Here is a 17,217-nt window from a genome sequence, read left to right on the forward strand (position 1 = left end):
GGGACTCTTAGAAAAGTTAAGTAACTTACCCAGCCCCTATTCATTTTCTATGGCTGTGTAAAAAAATTACCTCCAAGTTAGCTCTATGGTTTGAATGTTTCTTCCCACCAAAACTTCCGTTGATTTATAATCCCTAATGTAAGACATAGGGCCTTTAAGAGGTGTTTGGGTCATCACCCCATGATTTCACTCATAGGCAGGTGATGAACAATGAAAACACTTGGGCACAGAGAAGTGAGCGACACTCACAGGGTTAGGTAGGGGGGTGGAGAGGAGCGGGGGGACAGCAGGGTGCGGGCAGGGAGGATGGAGAAGGATAACGCTGGGAGAAATGCCTGATGTAGGCGATGGGCAGGGGTGGGGGGATGGAGACAGCAAACCACCATGGCATGTATGTACCTATGCAACCATCCTGCAGGATGCAGGACGTGCACATGTGCCCCAGAGCCCACATACAATTTTTAAAAATGAAGAGGTGTTTGGGTCATGCTGCTCTGCCCCCATGGGTGGATTAATGAGTTAATGGATTAATGGATTACCATGAGAGAGGTTCTGTTATAAAAGCCAGGTTGGCTCTCAGTGTGCTGCCACCACCTGATGTAGCTGCCTGATCTTGAACTTCCTGGCCTCCAAAACTGCTAACTAAACCTCTCTTTGAAAATAATTTATCTAGTCTTGGGTATTTAGTTACAAGAACAGAAACCAGATTAAGACACTTAGCAACTTAAAAGAACACTAATTTATTACATCAAAGTGTCCACGAGTCAGGAATCTAGGCATGAATTAGCTAGGTCCTCTGCTCAAAAATCAAGGCAGAGGCTGCAACTTCATATAAGGCTTAGATTTCGCCTCCAAGCTCACATGCTTGCTAGAGGAATTCAGTTCCTTCCTGTTGCTGTTTTGTCTTAGAACTTGAGTTGCAAGTTTTCTTGCTGGCTGTCCACTAAGATCAGTCTCAGCTCCTAGAGGCTGTCCTTGCGTCCTAGTCACATGACTTTCTCATAACACAGTAGATTATTTCTTCAAACCTGGCAGGAGACTCTCCAGTCATCTATGATGGAGTCTTACTTAATGTAAGGTAATGGGATTGACTATCCCAGCATCTTTGCCATTTAAGAGAAACTAACCAAGGGAGCCACTATCCTGTCACATTAATGGGCCCCATGCACTCTCAAGGAGAGGAGATTATACAGGGTGTATACACCAGGGAGCAGGAATCTTGGGATCCACCTTAGAATCCTGCCCTTCACAGATCTGCAGATAATAAATTGTGAGGATCAGAGTGCAAGTCTAGGTGATCCAACAGTTTTCCATGGGAGTTTCAGAGACGGGTCATCAAGAGGCCTTGTGTGTCCCTACATACCCATCCTTTATCACATCCATTTCCCCTGTAGAGCTCCTTGTCAATATCAGTGAGTCCCCAGTCCCCCCAGTAGAGAACACAGTTGAAACATATTCAGCAGGACCTGGATTGGACTACTTGATCTTCGTTTGGACCAGTCTGAGGTGGCTCAGGTAGGTATCCTGAGTGCCAGAAAACAGCATCACTGATGGTGGCACTGTCCCGGAGTGGCCAACAGCATTATTTCACCCAGTGTACAAATAGACCAGCCAGTCTGTTGTGGCTGTCAATTCCCTTTGAGTAGCTGCCATCCTTTGCTTCTTCACTTCATAGTTGTATTAGTCTGTTCTCATGCCTCTAACAAAGACATATCTGAGACCAGATAACTTATAAAGAAAAGAGATTTAATTGACTCACAGTTCCACATGGCTGGGGTGGCCTCACAATCACGATGGAAGGTGAGTGAGGGGCAAAGTCACATCTTGCGTGGTGGCAGGCAAGAGAGCATGTGTAGGGGAACTCCCCTTTGTAAAACCATCAGATCCCATGAGACTTATTCACTATCACAAGCACAGCATGGGAAAGACCCACTCCCATGATTCAATTACCTCCCACCAGGTCCTTCCCATGACATGTGGGAGTTATGGGAGCTACAGTTCAAGATAAGATTTGGGTGGGGACACAGCCAAACCATATCAATAGTCTTCCCAGTGACTTTATTCAAAATACAGCACCACCTTCACCTATTTCCCAATTTCCAATCATAATTTGTTCAGAGAAGCTTTTTCCATGTCCAGCAATTCTCAGTCATCTTATGACATGGTCTCATCACCTGGAATTGTCCTTCCATTGAGGTCATCACTAGCTGCCCAGCAGTATTTGTTCTCTCATTCCTTGGGCATAAAGCTGAAATATATTTCCTAGCCTCTATTGCAGTGAGGTTTAGCCACATGGTTAGGTCCTCTGCAACACAGATGAGGTAATGTGGGCTGCTTCCTGCTCTGGTCCATAAAAGCTCTCTACACTTACTCTTTAAGGTTCTCTCCCCTTGCTTTGGCTAGCTGCAAATACTGGTGAGGTCTTGGGGATGAAGAAGCCACAGACAGAAGGAACGTAAGAGAAAAGTTGATCCTCCAACCTGAGCCTCCTCTCAGAACAGAAACATGAGAAATACAGTCTTCTACGGTGTTTAGACATTACCTAAATGGTCTATTTGTGACCTCAGCCTAACCTGCACTAACACGTTCACTTGTACTTCCCTACCTCCTAACCCAGTGCCCATCACAAAGTAAGCAAATGGTCAAAGAAGGAATCAGTAGATATTTGTCTGTCTGAGAATCCTACTGTATTCTATTCATTTTCTTCTAGCAACTCAATAGAATTTCATATAGTAAACAATAAATGCTCTATTAAAACCTTTAATGTCAGCATTGAATGTTCTGGGTATTGATCATAGATCCCCTTGATGTTACATTAGATTTCTTGACCAATTTCATCACCTGTAGGTCATTTTTCTATCTAGGGGCTAAGAACTGCTGTGGCAGGTTGCCAAGCACCCTAGTTTCAACTTGAACTCTTCTGGTTTATAATAATAATAACTATCACTTATCAAATGCCTAAAATAGACTAGGCTACACACACACACACACACACACACACACACACACACAAACACACACACTTTTCATCCGTACAACAAAAAACCTGTAATGCTGGTGTTATTATCATTATTCTTATGATGTACATAAGAACCAAGACTCAGAAGTTGAGGAATTTATGCAGTGTCAGGAGGTGGTAAAGCAGCCCTCAGACCCAGGTGCTCTTTCATCTCTCTATACAGACTTCCTGTCTACTGCTGTTCCCACTTCGAGGTTTCTCTACCACTGAGCCATCTGCTTTCTTCACCAGAATGAGTAACACAGTCACTGCAAGCCCATATGGCACCTTTGTAGGAATTAGAACAAGGCACCCCTACATTAAGATACTTTGATGTTATCTGCCAGGAATTTGTTGCAACAAATACACAAGTTTTTTATATCTATAATGTACATGGTAGTGCTCCTTAAGTTGTGCAGTGTTCAACCCACACAACTGTGTGGGGCTGTCCAGGGGTGGTGGGGGGAGGACAGCAAATGGTCATGTAGGTTCTGACCAGGTTTTAATATGATTGATCTATAGTGAGGTTACTGGTGCTCAGAAGACTCATTTTCTGTAGGAGTTTTGTGGTTCTATGTCTCCCTATTCTAATAAAAATAATTTTTTTTTTTAAAAACTGTCACAGATGACTCAAGAAGACTGCTTTATTGTTTCCCCAGCTTGTATTCCTTTGACTGTGAACTCTACTTAGGAGTAGCTACCCAGACCATGTAGCTCATTTTACTCCTTCCAGAAACGCTCTGGGGCCCTGAAGTCACAAACCTCAGGCAAGCGCAGAAGGAAGCATGTGCTGTCCTCAATGGCAGAGTCGGCAACAGCAGAGTGGCAGACGATGAAACCAAACCTTCCCTTAATGTTGACCTGGTGACCACATTGTCCCTTCTTTATTCTGCAAATTGCAAAGAGAAATGAGGGAAAATGGGTTCACTGGCATATCTTTGAATGAATCAAACATGTATTTTGTTCACCAAGGCAGTGTATTAAGTGGAGCCTGAGAAGAAAGAAGACGAGATAGTGTTAAAAACTAATAGTTAACAATAATACATTGTTTCAAAGAGCAAGATGGATATTGAATGTTCCCAACACAAAGAAATGATAAATGTTTGAGATGGTAGATATGCCAATTACCTTGATCAATATATTACATGTATTAAAATATCACTACATATCCCATGAATCACTTGACAATTATTATTTGTAAATTTCCAAAGTAAAATAAAAAGAATGTTATAGGGGAAAAAAGGCAATATAGTAACCAGAGAACTTGAAAGGTTTAGGGAGGTATAATTCCCAGTGGCTGCTGCCCATATTCATAATTAGTGGTGTTTCTAGGTTTTTACTCTAGAAAATAAAATTGGATATGGATTTTTCTGCTTCAGGAAAAGAATTGCTTTAGAGCAGAATGAATTATTAAAGTTAACTTTAAGTCATCTGCAAAGAGCATTTGAGCTCTGACATCTGGATGACCACCAGCCACCAGAGGTTACTTAGCCTTTGTGAACCTCAGTTTCCTCATCTGTGTAATGAGAAAGGGGGTACCTACTTCATACGGTTGTTGTGAAAACTAAGTGAGAAAATTAATATAAACCATTTATCTAAGCTCCTTTCATTTAGCAGGCACCAGTAAATAGTAGTTACACTATTAATATAATAATAATATAAAATGAATATTAAACCTACCTTCCCCAACGGTGATAAAACATTTCTTCCCACTGTCTTATGGCATTTAGCAAAATTTCTCCCAAAACTCAACATTTACACCTTGAAAGAAATTCTGCAGGAATGAATGACTGTAGTGAAGAATTAATTCTATAACATGTGATATAGAATTTGTATACAAAAATCACTATTTGCCATATCCGTGCCCTCCAACTTTCCTGGCATGGATTATGGTAGCAATTTTAACAGACTACAGTCTTCTGAGCCTGAGAGAGAAAGAATAACAAGTCCATTGAAATGAACTACCATGAGGAGGGGGAATTTGGATAAAGACCCTTATTAGTAAATTGTGGTGGTCTCTTCGGACCTGGGATTCAGGTTCTCCAGCTGCCTGCTCCTGCACTTCTGCTGTCTGATCTGGATTTAGACATGGGACTGTGCACCCATAGAGAAAGAGAACTGGGAAGTCTAGATTTAGCCAGGGAAAGATGAGGCTGGGCTCAGGTGTGAGCGCTTCCTGCTTCCATCCCGCTTTACCTCTTCTCTACTAGTCCTCAGTAAAAGAAGATATACAGATTGGAAAGTTTCTGAGTTGATTTTAAATTCCAATATGATGCAAATGTAGTTATACAAATGGTTATTTGTTCAGGTAGAACAGATCTGAAAGAAAAAATGATAGGATGAAGTGGAGGAGTAAAAGACACTCCCTGTAACTGAAGAGCAGTGAGCTTTAAAAGGTCCAGAGCTACCCCAATTTGATTGTAGAGGCTGCGTGGTATGCCACCTAAACAACTGCACATGATAATCCTAAATGAGTCTGAAATTCCCTTCATATGCTTACTTCCACAAATGTCAAAGGCACACCAGTTGTGCCGTCTCAAAGGTATCCATGCCTCCCTCCCAGGCTGCTCTGATCAGACTACGAGGTCCAGCCTGAGGACCCATGGGGTTAGAAAACTCAGAGGGACTCCTAAGTTTGAGGATCATCCTAGATATCAGGCACCACTGGGACCATTACAGTACTGGTGTTCCTTTGAGTCCTACTCTGGGGTTGCCGGTTGCAAGCTATTTAAGGCAGAGGGTCACAGGTTGTGTGTTTTTGGTGAAATAAATCCCTGGACCCTGCATGCTCACTCCTCCTGACAGCATGGCCGCGATGTCACCCTGCATTGTTCTCTGTTTCGTAGATGAAATACAGCCTAAAGCCAGAAACGAGAGATGCATAATTGCTAGTGAAAACTCATGGCTGATGTCAACTAGATGTCCTGGCCCAATCTTAAAAAGGGGTGACTCGCTCTATTTTTCAGGTAACTTGTGTTTCTCTGTATGGGAGGTGGGGTTGGCAATGCATCACCTGTTGCCTGCCTGGAATGACTATGCCCTTGGGCAACGGCAGGCAAAACCGTGGCAAATGTGCCAGCAACACCATGCTACTTGTATGGATGGTCACTTGAAAGTGGATGGCCTTCAAGAGAGAAAAAAAATCAGGAGCTTTCCTTTCCTCCAGGCTCTGAAGCAGGGCAACGGGGGAAACATATGTCATGGTGCCAGCATAAGTAAAAATGCTGCATGTTACTTTTTTATACTATTCTATATTATATCATACTATATTATATTATGTTAATTAATCATATTGTATGCCATCCCACATTTATGTCATATCATATGGTACACATGACAATATGATGTAAAGCTCTTTTAGGGTGGAAAGCATTATCTGAAGCTTGAATAAACCCCTTAGGAAATTACAAACATAATTTGTTTTGTTTTGTTTTCTCTTTGTTTTGGTTTACATGTTGTTTTTGCCTCTTTCTTTGGCAGTTTGATATTGAGGTTAATATTAAAAGGATGCTATGAAGAATCCTACAAAACTGTAAAAGACAAGAAGATGATGGGATGCTTTCTGGGTCAGGCTGAGCTTGTTGTGAAAACGGAGTCCCTGCAAAGTTTGATAATGGGATGATGAAGCAGAGAGATGCAGGGGTTAATGACACTGAAAAGAGCTTGGGGGCTGGTGATGGGGTGAGGAAAATGAGAGTGGAGCTGCACACAGGGAGGGGAGAAGACGGAGGAGGTTGCTAGGCAACCTCCCAGGGGCAGGGGAGAGAAATCCTGAGGGAGGAGGTGCTTTTGGAAGCGCTGCCGCTTGCCATGGGCAGCTATCTGTGGCCAGAACGGACGGGCCCGAGAGGTGGGTCACCTAGTCGGCAGCCGGCTGTTTGCCCGGAGCTGCTTCCTGCAATAATAAACAGTCAGGAGAAGTCAAGGGTACAGAACCTGAGCAATGCGGCAAACCATCTGAGCAGTAGCTGGGGTGCAAAATAAGAACGGAAGCTGTTCATTCTACAACTCGTGCCTTGGAGGAGATAATGGCACAGCCAGTGGTGCCTAGGGTTGTGGTTTGCAAACACATTCATTGACTGCCAACTGGGTACCAGGCATTACTCGCTGAGAGGAACAAAGGTTAAACCAGACATGATTCTTGTCCGTAGCAGCTCTTTATCTAATAGGGAAAAAAGGCTTACAGACATGGGCATTGGTAATTAGTTATAGTCACGGGGTATAAAACAAAGCCGAATTATTGACAGTTTGGACTATGGAGCCAGGTTCAAATCCTGGTCTGCATTACACGAGCTGTGCGCTCTGGGATAACTGCGCCTTGAGGGATTTACTTAATCTCTCATTCGTAAAACATGAATGATCATAGTCCCTATGTCATAGAGTTGCTATGAGACCCAAATGAGCTGACAATGGTAAAGCGCTGAGGATAATGTCTAGCAAATAGTAAGGTCTGTTCAATAGGTGCTGCATAGGATCTAAAGAATCAGGACTATGAGTGCAGCATTGAATGTGGCATAAGTACCTTTCCATACATCTACACTTTCAGACACCCAGCTAGGGAACACTTGCAATGCTGGGGCTCACCTGTTTCCCAACTTTTCTATCAAATGGTTCTTTGATTATCCTATTGCATGGTTCACATTGTCATAAGACACCTTCTCTGGGTGGAGGAAGTCATGCCTTTCAAACTCAGATATACAGCCTAAGGCAGAATGAGGTCTGAAAAGCGTAGCTATCAGTTTCCTCAGGTCTCCTTCCTGTCTTCTTCCCCTGCCACCTGGAATGGGGAAGAATAGGTGCCTTTCATGGTACATTTCCTTTGCCATCAGTAGGTTCCTGTGCTAGCTCCCTTGTCTGCACAGGGTCCCTTTCCGTTCTTTCTCCATCTACAAAACCCTGAAGGCTGCCTGCAGTTTTCCCCAGAAAGTCATTTAGGTGTCTGGAATGCACATATCATTAGCCTTGCGTTTCCAACTTTCCCGGCCAGGTAAACATGTTGCCTGTTCAACAAAAATAAATTTAGATCCACAGATCAGCACATGATGTTCTTATTATCCCAGCCCTGTCCCCCTGCAAGGGCCCCCATGGTACTGTGTTGGCAGAATCCAGAGCCAGCCTAATTGCCACACATAGAGACAACTCCAAATCAGCTGTACAGAAGACAGGGTATTTATGGCACAAACACTTTGTGGAAGAGAAAGGGGAAAATGCCCTAAAAGAGGAAGAAACATCGTCCTAAAGACCCATTTCTTCTGTGGGCCCTGGGATGCCCACCCCCCGAGACCTCAATCTGTCCACAGAGCCAGCTGGGGCCATCACTCCGGTGTCCCAACAGCCTAGGTCCACACATTCTGTGAGCGCATTCTACCCTCAGGATTTTCCAGGACAGAGAAAGTTATCAGACTATTCAAACTTCCAGTTTTCTGTCCCCAAAGAGCCTTTTTGGTCAATTCAGATAAAGGCTGAGATTCAGAGTTTTCTCACTTGATTCCATGTGAGAGAACCAAGTGAGACCATCTTCAGGAAGACACGGCAGGAAGACCACCTTCTGTGTCAGTCCGAATGGGCAGAAATTTCTCTTTAAATGCTTAACTCTCATGGTGAACCGTAATTTTTGCATTAAGTACGAGGGCCTCTTTGGGGAGATAGTAAAATGCTGCAACCACTCCCTATACAGAGACTCACTCTAGGTCCTACGTGGTCTTTCAGCTGTTTTCATCCTCATCCATCTGGTTCACTGGCCTGGGGCCTACTCACAAGTTGGTTGGACCCTTGACCTCAGGCACACATCCAAAGCAACATGGGCCTGGATGGCCGGTCTGAGTAATGCCGGAGGTGCCATCTGTCCTGCAGGAAGACCATCTTCTGTGTCAGTCCTAAAGCATTGGCTCCATATTTTAATCACAGCTGGTAACTGTCATTTGCCAAAATGAAACATACCTGAACAGTTAGGAAAGGAAGGCATGTGATCCAGGGGCAACTTTAAATATCAGAAGTTTCAAGCCACAGGAGGATCTCCTAGAAAAATAGGAATGACCACAACAAAATAATAATAAATAAAATTAGAAAATTGCCCAAGAATGAGGAATTGCCCAAACACTTAGAAAAACCCAGAAAGATTCCCATAACTTGCAGAATAACCTCACCATGGATTTTTGTGAAAAATCAGAGCTACTAAAAGGGTTCTGAAAGTCAGCCTCAAAGATAATTTGCCTTGAGGCCAGTATGTCTCATCCTTCCTCATTCCAGAAAATGCCCAGGTTTCTCCTCGAGAAATCGGAAACTCCAATATTTCTAGAAATATTTGGATGTCATGGAAGGGTAGTGACTATCCCCAGAAATAATACCACTGCTTACCCAATCCATGAAGTGAAAGAGTTAAAAGATATTTCTCTGTTCCAAAGACCTCTGGGCAGAATTAAAAGCAATTGCCAGAAAAGCCGGTTTCAAAACAATCTCTACGCTTGCATTATTGAATGCCTAGGAGATTCTATTCCCCTTGACTTGAGCAATGCTGCCCGTTGTAACATCCCCAGCATCAGGCAGTCCCCCACGCTGTCCCCCACACTTCTGCTGGGGCACGCTGCCATCCAAGGGTAGTTTTGGCCAAAGTCCCTCACGATGACTGACAGTCAGATCTCTTCAGTGTGGTCAACACTGGTGCTCAGGAAACACAACTCTGAGTGGTGAGCTCTTCATCCAGAAGACTTCTTTCCACTCTGCCGCTGGCCAGCTGCCCAGCCAGCCTCTAGCTTCTAATTTTCAGACACGCATGAGGAGCCAGAACCTGCCTGGAGACCCCAAATGTCCACAAACTCCTGTCAGCCCCTTTAGAAGTACCCTGAAGCCATCTTTCCTTGGCTTAAGGTGAGGGAATCTTCCAGTACCCTGACAACTCATTCAAAGAAATCCTCTCCCTTCGATTTTTATATCTTTTAAGGATTTCTTATATACCCCAAGGGGGGCCATAAGCTCAGGGGTGCAAAATCTGCTTCACAATCCCTTGACATTTCTTCTATGGGTGATTGGACATCTCCTGTTCTCAGACTTTGAGTACTTGGCCAAAACTCAAAACTCAAAAAGAAAAAATAAAAGCTGCATTTGACATCCTGTTACACATCGTAGAGGCAAGACTCTCCAGAACGTAGTACATGAACATGCTAAGAGTAATACTCTTCAAAACAAAACTCTGTCTCCCAGGTTCTTCTTTCTGTGTGTGTGTGTGTGCGCACACACACACACACACACACACACACACACACACACACAAGAAACAGCAGGGAGGAAAGGAGAGAGAGAGAATAAAGGAAAAGAGAAAGAAAGGGACGGAGGGAGGAAAAAAGGAAAAAGGAAATGAAAAAACAGACAACAGAGAGGAGACATGATAAAGAAAAGGAGGGAGGGAGAGAAGAAGGAAAGAAAGTCAAAGAATGAAAAAAGAAAGAGTCTAAGGAGAGAGAGAGAGGCCATGTGCATGCAGACTGGATGTTGGTATCACTGGTGTAACTAACATGACACGAAGCCCTCTTTGTGTATCCTATATAACAGTTTGTGAGGCTCTTTGTGGAATCTTCCAACAACAGCCTTTTTAAAAAGGTATTATTGGCTGGGCCCTGTGAGTGACTCACATCTGTAATCCCAGCACTTTGGGAGGCTGAGGCAGGTGGATCACTTGAGGTCAGGAGTTCAAGACCACCCTGGCCAACATGGCAAAACCCCATCTCTACTAAAAATATAAAAATTAGCTGGGTGTGGTGGTGCATGTCTATAATCCCAGCTACTTGGCAGGCTGAGGCAGAGAATCACTTGAACCCAGAAAGCAGAGTTTGCAGTGAGCCGATATTATGCCATTGCACTCCAGCCTGGGCAACAGAGTGAGATTCTGTCTCAAAAAAAAAAAAAAAAAAAAAAAAAGTAAAGTAAGGTTTTCCTTTTAATAGAAAGCCACCCCAAAATCATCTTCTTTTCAACAAAGAGCAGTGTATAAAATCAAGCTGCAGACATAGAAAGACAAGCTAGAAGCTTGCAGAGGTGAATGCCAGCAGCTGTGCCAACAGTAAGGGGTTAGCTGGGGACTAGGTATGTTAAAAATGGCGGCTGTATCTTCCTTTTCCTTGTCATCCATGTGTACAGCAAGGAGCAGGCAACATGGCTCCAGCCAGGAAAGACTCCATTTGCATAACAGAAGATTAGGGTGGGGCGTCTAGCTTCCTTGCATGCTATGAAAATGTCACACCTGGTCCAACCAATCTTTGGGCCCTATGTAAATCAGATACCGCCTCTATAAAATCCTGTGCACTTGACAGCAAGCCAGCAGTCCCACTCAGGCACCCCTCTCTCACAGGAGAGAGAGCTATTCTCCTTTCTCTTTCTTTTGCCTGTTAAACCTTCACTTCTAAACCTACTTCTTTTGTGTCTGTATACTTGATTTCCTTGGTGTGAGACAACGAACCTCCAGTATTTACTCCAGATGACACCACTTCAGTGAGTCCAGTCATTGGAAGGGTTGAAATGAATGCTGGGTGATCACCTGCCAGGTGTACCAAACCTCACTGCCTAATCAGCTGGGAAGCTTGTTAAAATATCACCCCCTCCCCCACGACCATCACCACCGCTGCCCCAGAACTACTGAATCAGAATCTCCAGGGGTGGCAACTGAATATCCGTATTTTTTCAAATCCCCAGGTAATTCTGAGGCAGTCCAATTTGGGATTCACTGCTCTAGAATTACACTCAATTATCTCTACAGTTCCTTCTAATTCTAAATTTCTATCATTCAATGCACACCCTGGACGTTTGACATTATCCTTCGTGTCAGACTTTCTTCTTCCCAGAGAAGAGGCCCCAAGGAAAATTCTTCAAAGTGTGGGGACCTCAAGGTCCTGATTCCAAACAGCAACAAACATGTGCTCAAAGATTATCCTTTCTGAACCATATTTCTCCCTGAAGACTTGTCTGTTTCCTCAGTGAAGCTATCTAAGCCTCCTAACCTCCCTCCAAGGCCACAGAGACCTCTTCTCCCTCCTCCAAACTCTGACCAGCAATCTGTGTCCTTTTTTCAGGGGAAGGGGGAGGCAGAGGGCACTTCTCATGTGCTGTTTTGTATCAGCTGTTAGAGGATTCAACAGCCTGGCAGATAATGCCAGGCATCCCCAGCAAGTCACAAACTAATTGAGACACGAGACAAAAGAATAGGGCATGTGGAGACCAAAATAACATCTTTATTGTTGATAAATGTGCTATTAGATTAGCAGAATTTACAGCCAAGTCACCCTGTCATGGGCAGCACTAGGGACAGCTCTTCCCTGGAGCGCAGATCCCACCCTTGCAACAACTGATCACAGAGGGGAGACAAAAGCGAGCACTTCTTCGGGCAGCCTGGCTTCTAACAGGAAAGGGAAGGAAGGGGGCTTGGCTCTGTGTGCCCTGTTCCTCTTCGTGGCTCTCCAGTTAAAATACGGTGCCCCTCTTTTCTGGGGAAGGCTGGATGGAGAGTGGCCAGCTGAGTCACACAGGTGAACCCCCTCCACCCGGGATACCTCCACCGCCACCTCCAGAGGAGGAAGGAAGCTTCCTGTCACTCCTAACACTTTCTTATTCTTTTCTATGTGCCTTATATCCTTGATGGGATGATAAACCGAGGGAATCCAGGAATTCCGTGTTATTGTCTATTGACGGCACTTCAAAGTGCCTGGCACTGTGCTGGGCAAATTGTAGATGTTAAAAAACTGTATTTCTTTTTGAAAAATAAAGGTCAAAAAACACAGAAGCAAAGAAATGACAGAGGGCACAGAGAGGGGAGGAAGAAATGGGGGTGGGGAATGTCGTGAAGATGAATTGTAAGCTTATCTTAAAAATAAGGGAAGTATGAGGGCTTGGGGGTTTGACTCTAAAAGCAGGTGGCCTGAGTTCAAATCCTGCCTCTGCCCTTTGCTGGTATATTGCTCTGGGCAAGCTGCCTAAGTTCTCTTTCATCTGTACATACCCTAGTGGGTTGTTGTGAGCATTAAATGGGATTTGGCTCATCAAGGGGTTAGAATGCCTGTTGACAAACTGTAACTTTCAGGTTAATCTGACCTGACACCTGTTTTTTTGTAAATAAAGTTTTATTGGAAACCAGACGCACCCATTCATTAATGTATTGCCTACAGTGGCTTTTGCAACTACTCGAGTAGTTGAAACAGAGATCTTATCATCTGAAAAGCCTGAAATATTTCCTATCTGGCTCTTTAGAAAAAAGATTTGCCTATTGACTCCTGGCTTAGAACATAAAGCCCCACTCTTTCACCCTACAAAGTAGAAGATTGAATCCCTATGTCACTCTCTTTAAAGCAGTGCTCAGTTCTTGCAATTAGACATTGGTACTCCCGTCCCACTATAGCGCCTCAGACTCCTACAGCATTTTTCACATGGTATTGTCTAGAGATTCTCCAGGATGAGATTGTGTCATATTCACCGCTCCAGCATAGTACCTTAGACAAAATTGACACCCAGGAAATGCTTGCTCAATGATCATACTCATTGGTAATATACGCATGCACACACAAAAAATTTTGTTTAATCAATTTTTATTTAACTCTCAAAAAGGAAGAACTACAAACCTACGAAGTGACAAAGGCTAGAGTTCTAAACAGGCAACTTTAGACTTTTCCCTATTGCTGCTATAGGTAGGTTTTCATGTCCTTTCTGCCTCTTTATTTCTGCCTTCTTACTTCTCAATGTCTGGCCACGGTGGTGGTGGTGCTTGAGTGGCGACAGTCCTGCGCTCACTGATGAGCCTGCAATCTACAAATGGCATTCCTTTTCATTTCTTGCAGGACCATCAGCCTTCCCTTCAATGCTTAAAAGTTCACATCAAGACATTTTGGCCAGGCAGGCATCAATCTTTGGGGCAGATGCTCCTAGTGGGAGGTGAGGAACGCTCCCGCCTGAGTCTCTCCCACCTTGCGTTCCACAGCAGGTGCACCAGGTGCATTCTAATCATGCTTCATGTGGACTTGCATCTGCTCCTCGTTTTCAGAGCTTCTGATCATTTTCACTGTAAAATGTTAGGTTCTATTTATCTGTCACATCACCAAAGCTAGTCCTGGAAATTTCTGACCAGAATATATTTGAGTTGTGTTGTAAACAAGATCACGATCTTGGGCACCTCCCTGATCCTCATCCTCTTCCTCAGTAAAACAAGAGGAAATGATCACAAGCCCCTCTGATTCTAACATCGAGGGCATCTATGAGGTCATGTGAAACTTCAGTGCTAGCAATGTCTTTAAATGGGATTAGCAGCTGGCTTGAGCACTGACCCATTTGAGGGGTAGTTTGTTGACCCCACACTCCTCAAGTCCTCTGTCTGTAGGATGCTAGGATGCTGACCTTTCATCCTCCCACTGACATTATCTGGCCTAAATCCTCAGCTTGAAGGTAAAATTCCTTAAAAAGCTCTGAGCTTCCCAGAGGCTCTTTGGGGTTCAAAGGTGAAGTCAATGTTTGCCTCCAAGTAAGAATTTATTAGCTGCTATTGCCAATCAGAGCTGTTTTCTCTGAGCAGAAAGGAGCTCCTTGGAACTTTACAGGTCTCTAGGTCAACAGCTTAACATGCAGGATCTGCAAACGCCTGTGGTCTCATCCACCAGAACTTGCAGGTACACATGGCTTCCTCTCCCGGCTCCGCAGCTCGGCTTCCCATCAGAAAACAGCTGAAAAGTACCTGCCATGTCTTGCCGGTAGACCCAGGTCCTGTCAGACATCAGACTGCAAATCTAAGAAGCTTGAATATCTCTCCTGGGTATTCTGACACACTCATTCTCCAGCTTGACTTAAAAAGAAGAGCTTTCCTTTTTTTTCCTTATGGCATTTTTATTCTCACAGGAATCAGTAAGTAGAAACCTATTTGTAAAGTAATGGGTAAAATGATTACTAGAGTTTTTTTTTAAATGCTCTTTCTGATGTTCCAATTTTTCTTTAACTCAACAGTGGCAGTTATACTGACAGCCACACTTATTCATGACCCAGAGAAATCTTTGCTTAATACTACATTAAGCACTGTTTGAGAAGGAGCAGTCCTCGGATGGCTTTCTCCATGTGTTCAGGACTTCAGGACCTTTGCTACCCTCCCTCTGCAGGGACTGAGACAATGTTTCAGCAAAGTCGGCTCTTGAGGATGGAAATTCATTTTGGGCAAAGCAATGTCTCAGGATAGTCTTGAGATTCTGCCTTCCTTAGATAAATGGACCTAAAGATGGCAAGATCATCTTCCCAGGATTGACTACCACAGCACACATGTTGGGAACAGACTTTATTCTGACTGGGGAAAGGCCACTGAATGAGCCCTTTTTAATTAAAACCCCTGAACCTTCCTTATTAAGACTTTTGGCACACGCTGACAGTGGAATTTTTCCTGCATGGTCCTTGTGGGAGCTACCTAGATGACTTTGGCAGAGAAATGACATATAAATAACGTTTAGGATTATTATTATTGGGCCAGGTTCTCATCCTGTGTAACTCTCTGGGAATTCTAACACTCAGACTTGCTTGTTATAAATACTACATCCTTCACCTTCCTCCAAGTGCACAGGGGGCGAGGTAGCAGAGGGCTGTGTGAAAGCTAGGAGATGGTGTTGTTTGGAAGATACATTAATCAAAGTCAGCTTGAAAGTCATCCTGCACATGATTAAATCAGTTATAAAAAATTATTCCCTTATTTCACGTAACTGATTTATTCCCCAAGTTTCCAGAAATGTAAGTAGCAGGCAGGTTTTATGCCCATCTCAGGAATGGAAAGCAGATTGAATTGGCCCTGTGGGTGATGAGGTTATAGAACAAATGACACTGACTTGGCCCCAGAACAAGGAACCAGGACCCATCAAAGGGGGACCATGTCTCTAGCAAGATAAGACACCTCATCTTATCTTGCTAGATTATGGGAGATTATTCCCAAAATTTAAGAGAAGAGCTTCTAGTTAGGAATGCTGGTACCAGATCCAAGCTGACCACTGATTTACTTAGCCAACATCTGAGTCTGTATCGTGAGCCAGGAACTGTCCCCTGTGCTGGTCTAGGGTGGTAAAGAGGACAAACAAAGTCCTTGCTCTCTGGAAGCTCAAATTCTAAGGTGAGGGGTGGGGTAACAGATAAATACAAGCAAACATACAAACAAACACTCAAGGTAAATTCAGATAAATTTAAAAATGATACGAAGTCAACAAAACAGAGAACAATGGTAGAAAGGGATGAGGAAAGGTAAGCCTCGGGAGCCTGGATAACACAGACTAGAAAGAGCAGGGAAGGCTTCTCAAAGGAAGGTACCTTTGAGCTGAGATCCAAAAAATGAGAAGGAGCTAGACGTGGAGTGACGTGACTTCAGAGCTTTCTAGGCAGAAGGCACAGCAAGTACAAATACCCCAGGGCAAGAGCAGGCTTGGCATGTTCCAGGAGCAGAAAGAAGAGAGTCCTTGTGCCACCCTATGAGCAAAGGAAAGGAAAGAGTGGCATAGGCCAGAGGGGAGGCCAGATGCCCTTAGGGGCCATCATGAACTGTTTAGACTTCATTGTGCAAGGATGGGCAGCCATTAGGAGCCTGGAAAGACGACTCGTTGTCTCTCCCTGCCCCCACCCATCCAGTCTCTCCTTTGTTTTTTCCATCCTAGAATTTTTGAGTTTTAGCAAGCAAATGCCCACACGATTAGAAAGTCAATTTTCCAGTCTTTTTTGCGTATATGTGTGGCCATAGGATAAAGCTCTGGTCAACGAGATGTGTGCAGAAGTGATGTACGCAACTTCTGGACCTTGTTCTTAAAATGTTTGGGCATCTGCTCTACACTCTTTTCTTCATCTTGGTGGTTGCTGCGTGCATCTGACTACAGAGCCAGCTTTGACTTTGGAGAGTCAGTAGCATAGAGAAGCAACTTATGATATGGTGAGCACCCAAACAGAAGGAATCTGAGTCCCTTCGTGGCTGTATACAACTTGACCACCTGCCTGCTCTGAACCATCTGCTTTCCTTTGCCGGAGCCGTTGCATTTTGGGTTTCTTTGTTATACCAACTCAGCCTGCATCCTAACTGATACAGGATGTTTCAGATAGGAAGGTGACATGATCTAATTTACATTTCAAAGAGATCAATCTAGCTGCCATGTAGATAATGTATTGGGAGGGGAGAGAGAACAAAGTGGATACAGGGAGGCCAGAGGCTAGCTCAGAAGCCATTGCAGTAAACCAAACTA

General features: G+C 44.0%; 1 long non-coding RNA gene across 3 annotated transcripts in view; it reads right to left on the minus strand.

Moving 5' to 3' along the window:
* Positions 1 to 17,217, minus strand: part of LOC141584058 (uncharacterized) — a 74,869-nt gene that overhangs the window by 6,031 nt on the left and 51,621 nt on the right. For 2 of the 3 annotated variants that reach the window (XR_012516981.1, XR_012516982.1), the window contains exons 3-4: positions 8,939 to 9,016; positions 499 to 3,887 (exon numbers count right to left, since the gene is read on the minus strand). This is a non-coding gene — a long non-coding RNA (uncharacterized LOC141584058). Of the gene's footprint in view, positions 1 to 498; positions 3,888 to 8,938; positions 9,017 to 17,217 lie in introns of those variants that run through there. The other variant, XR_012516983.1, reaches the window with a different exon arrangement.

This window comes from Saimiri boliviensis, chromosome 3, assembly GCF_048565385.1.
Source record: "Saimiri boliviensis isolate mSaiBol1 chromosome 3, mSaiBol1.pri, whole genome shotgun sequence".
In the NCBI taxonomy this organism is placed as follows: Eukaryota; Metazoa; Chordata; class Mammalia; order Primates; family Cebidae; genus Saimiri; species Saimiri boliviensis.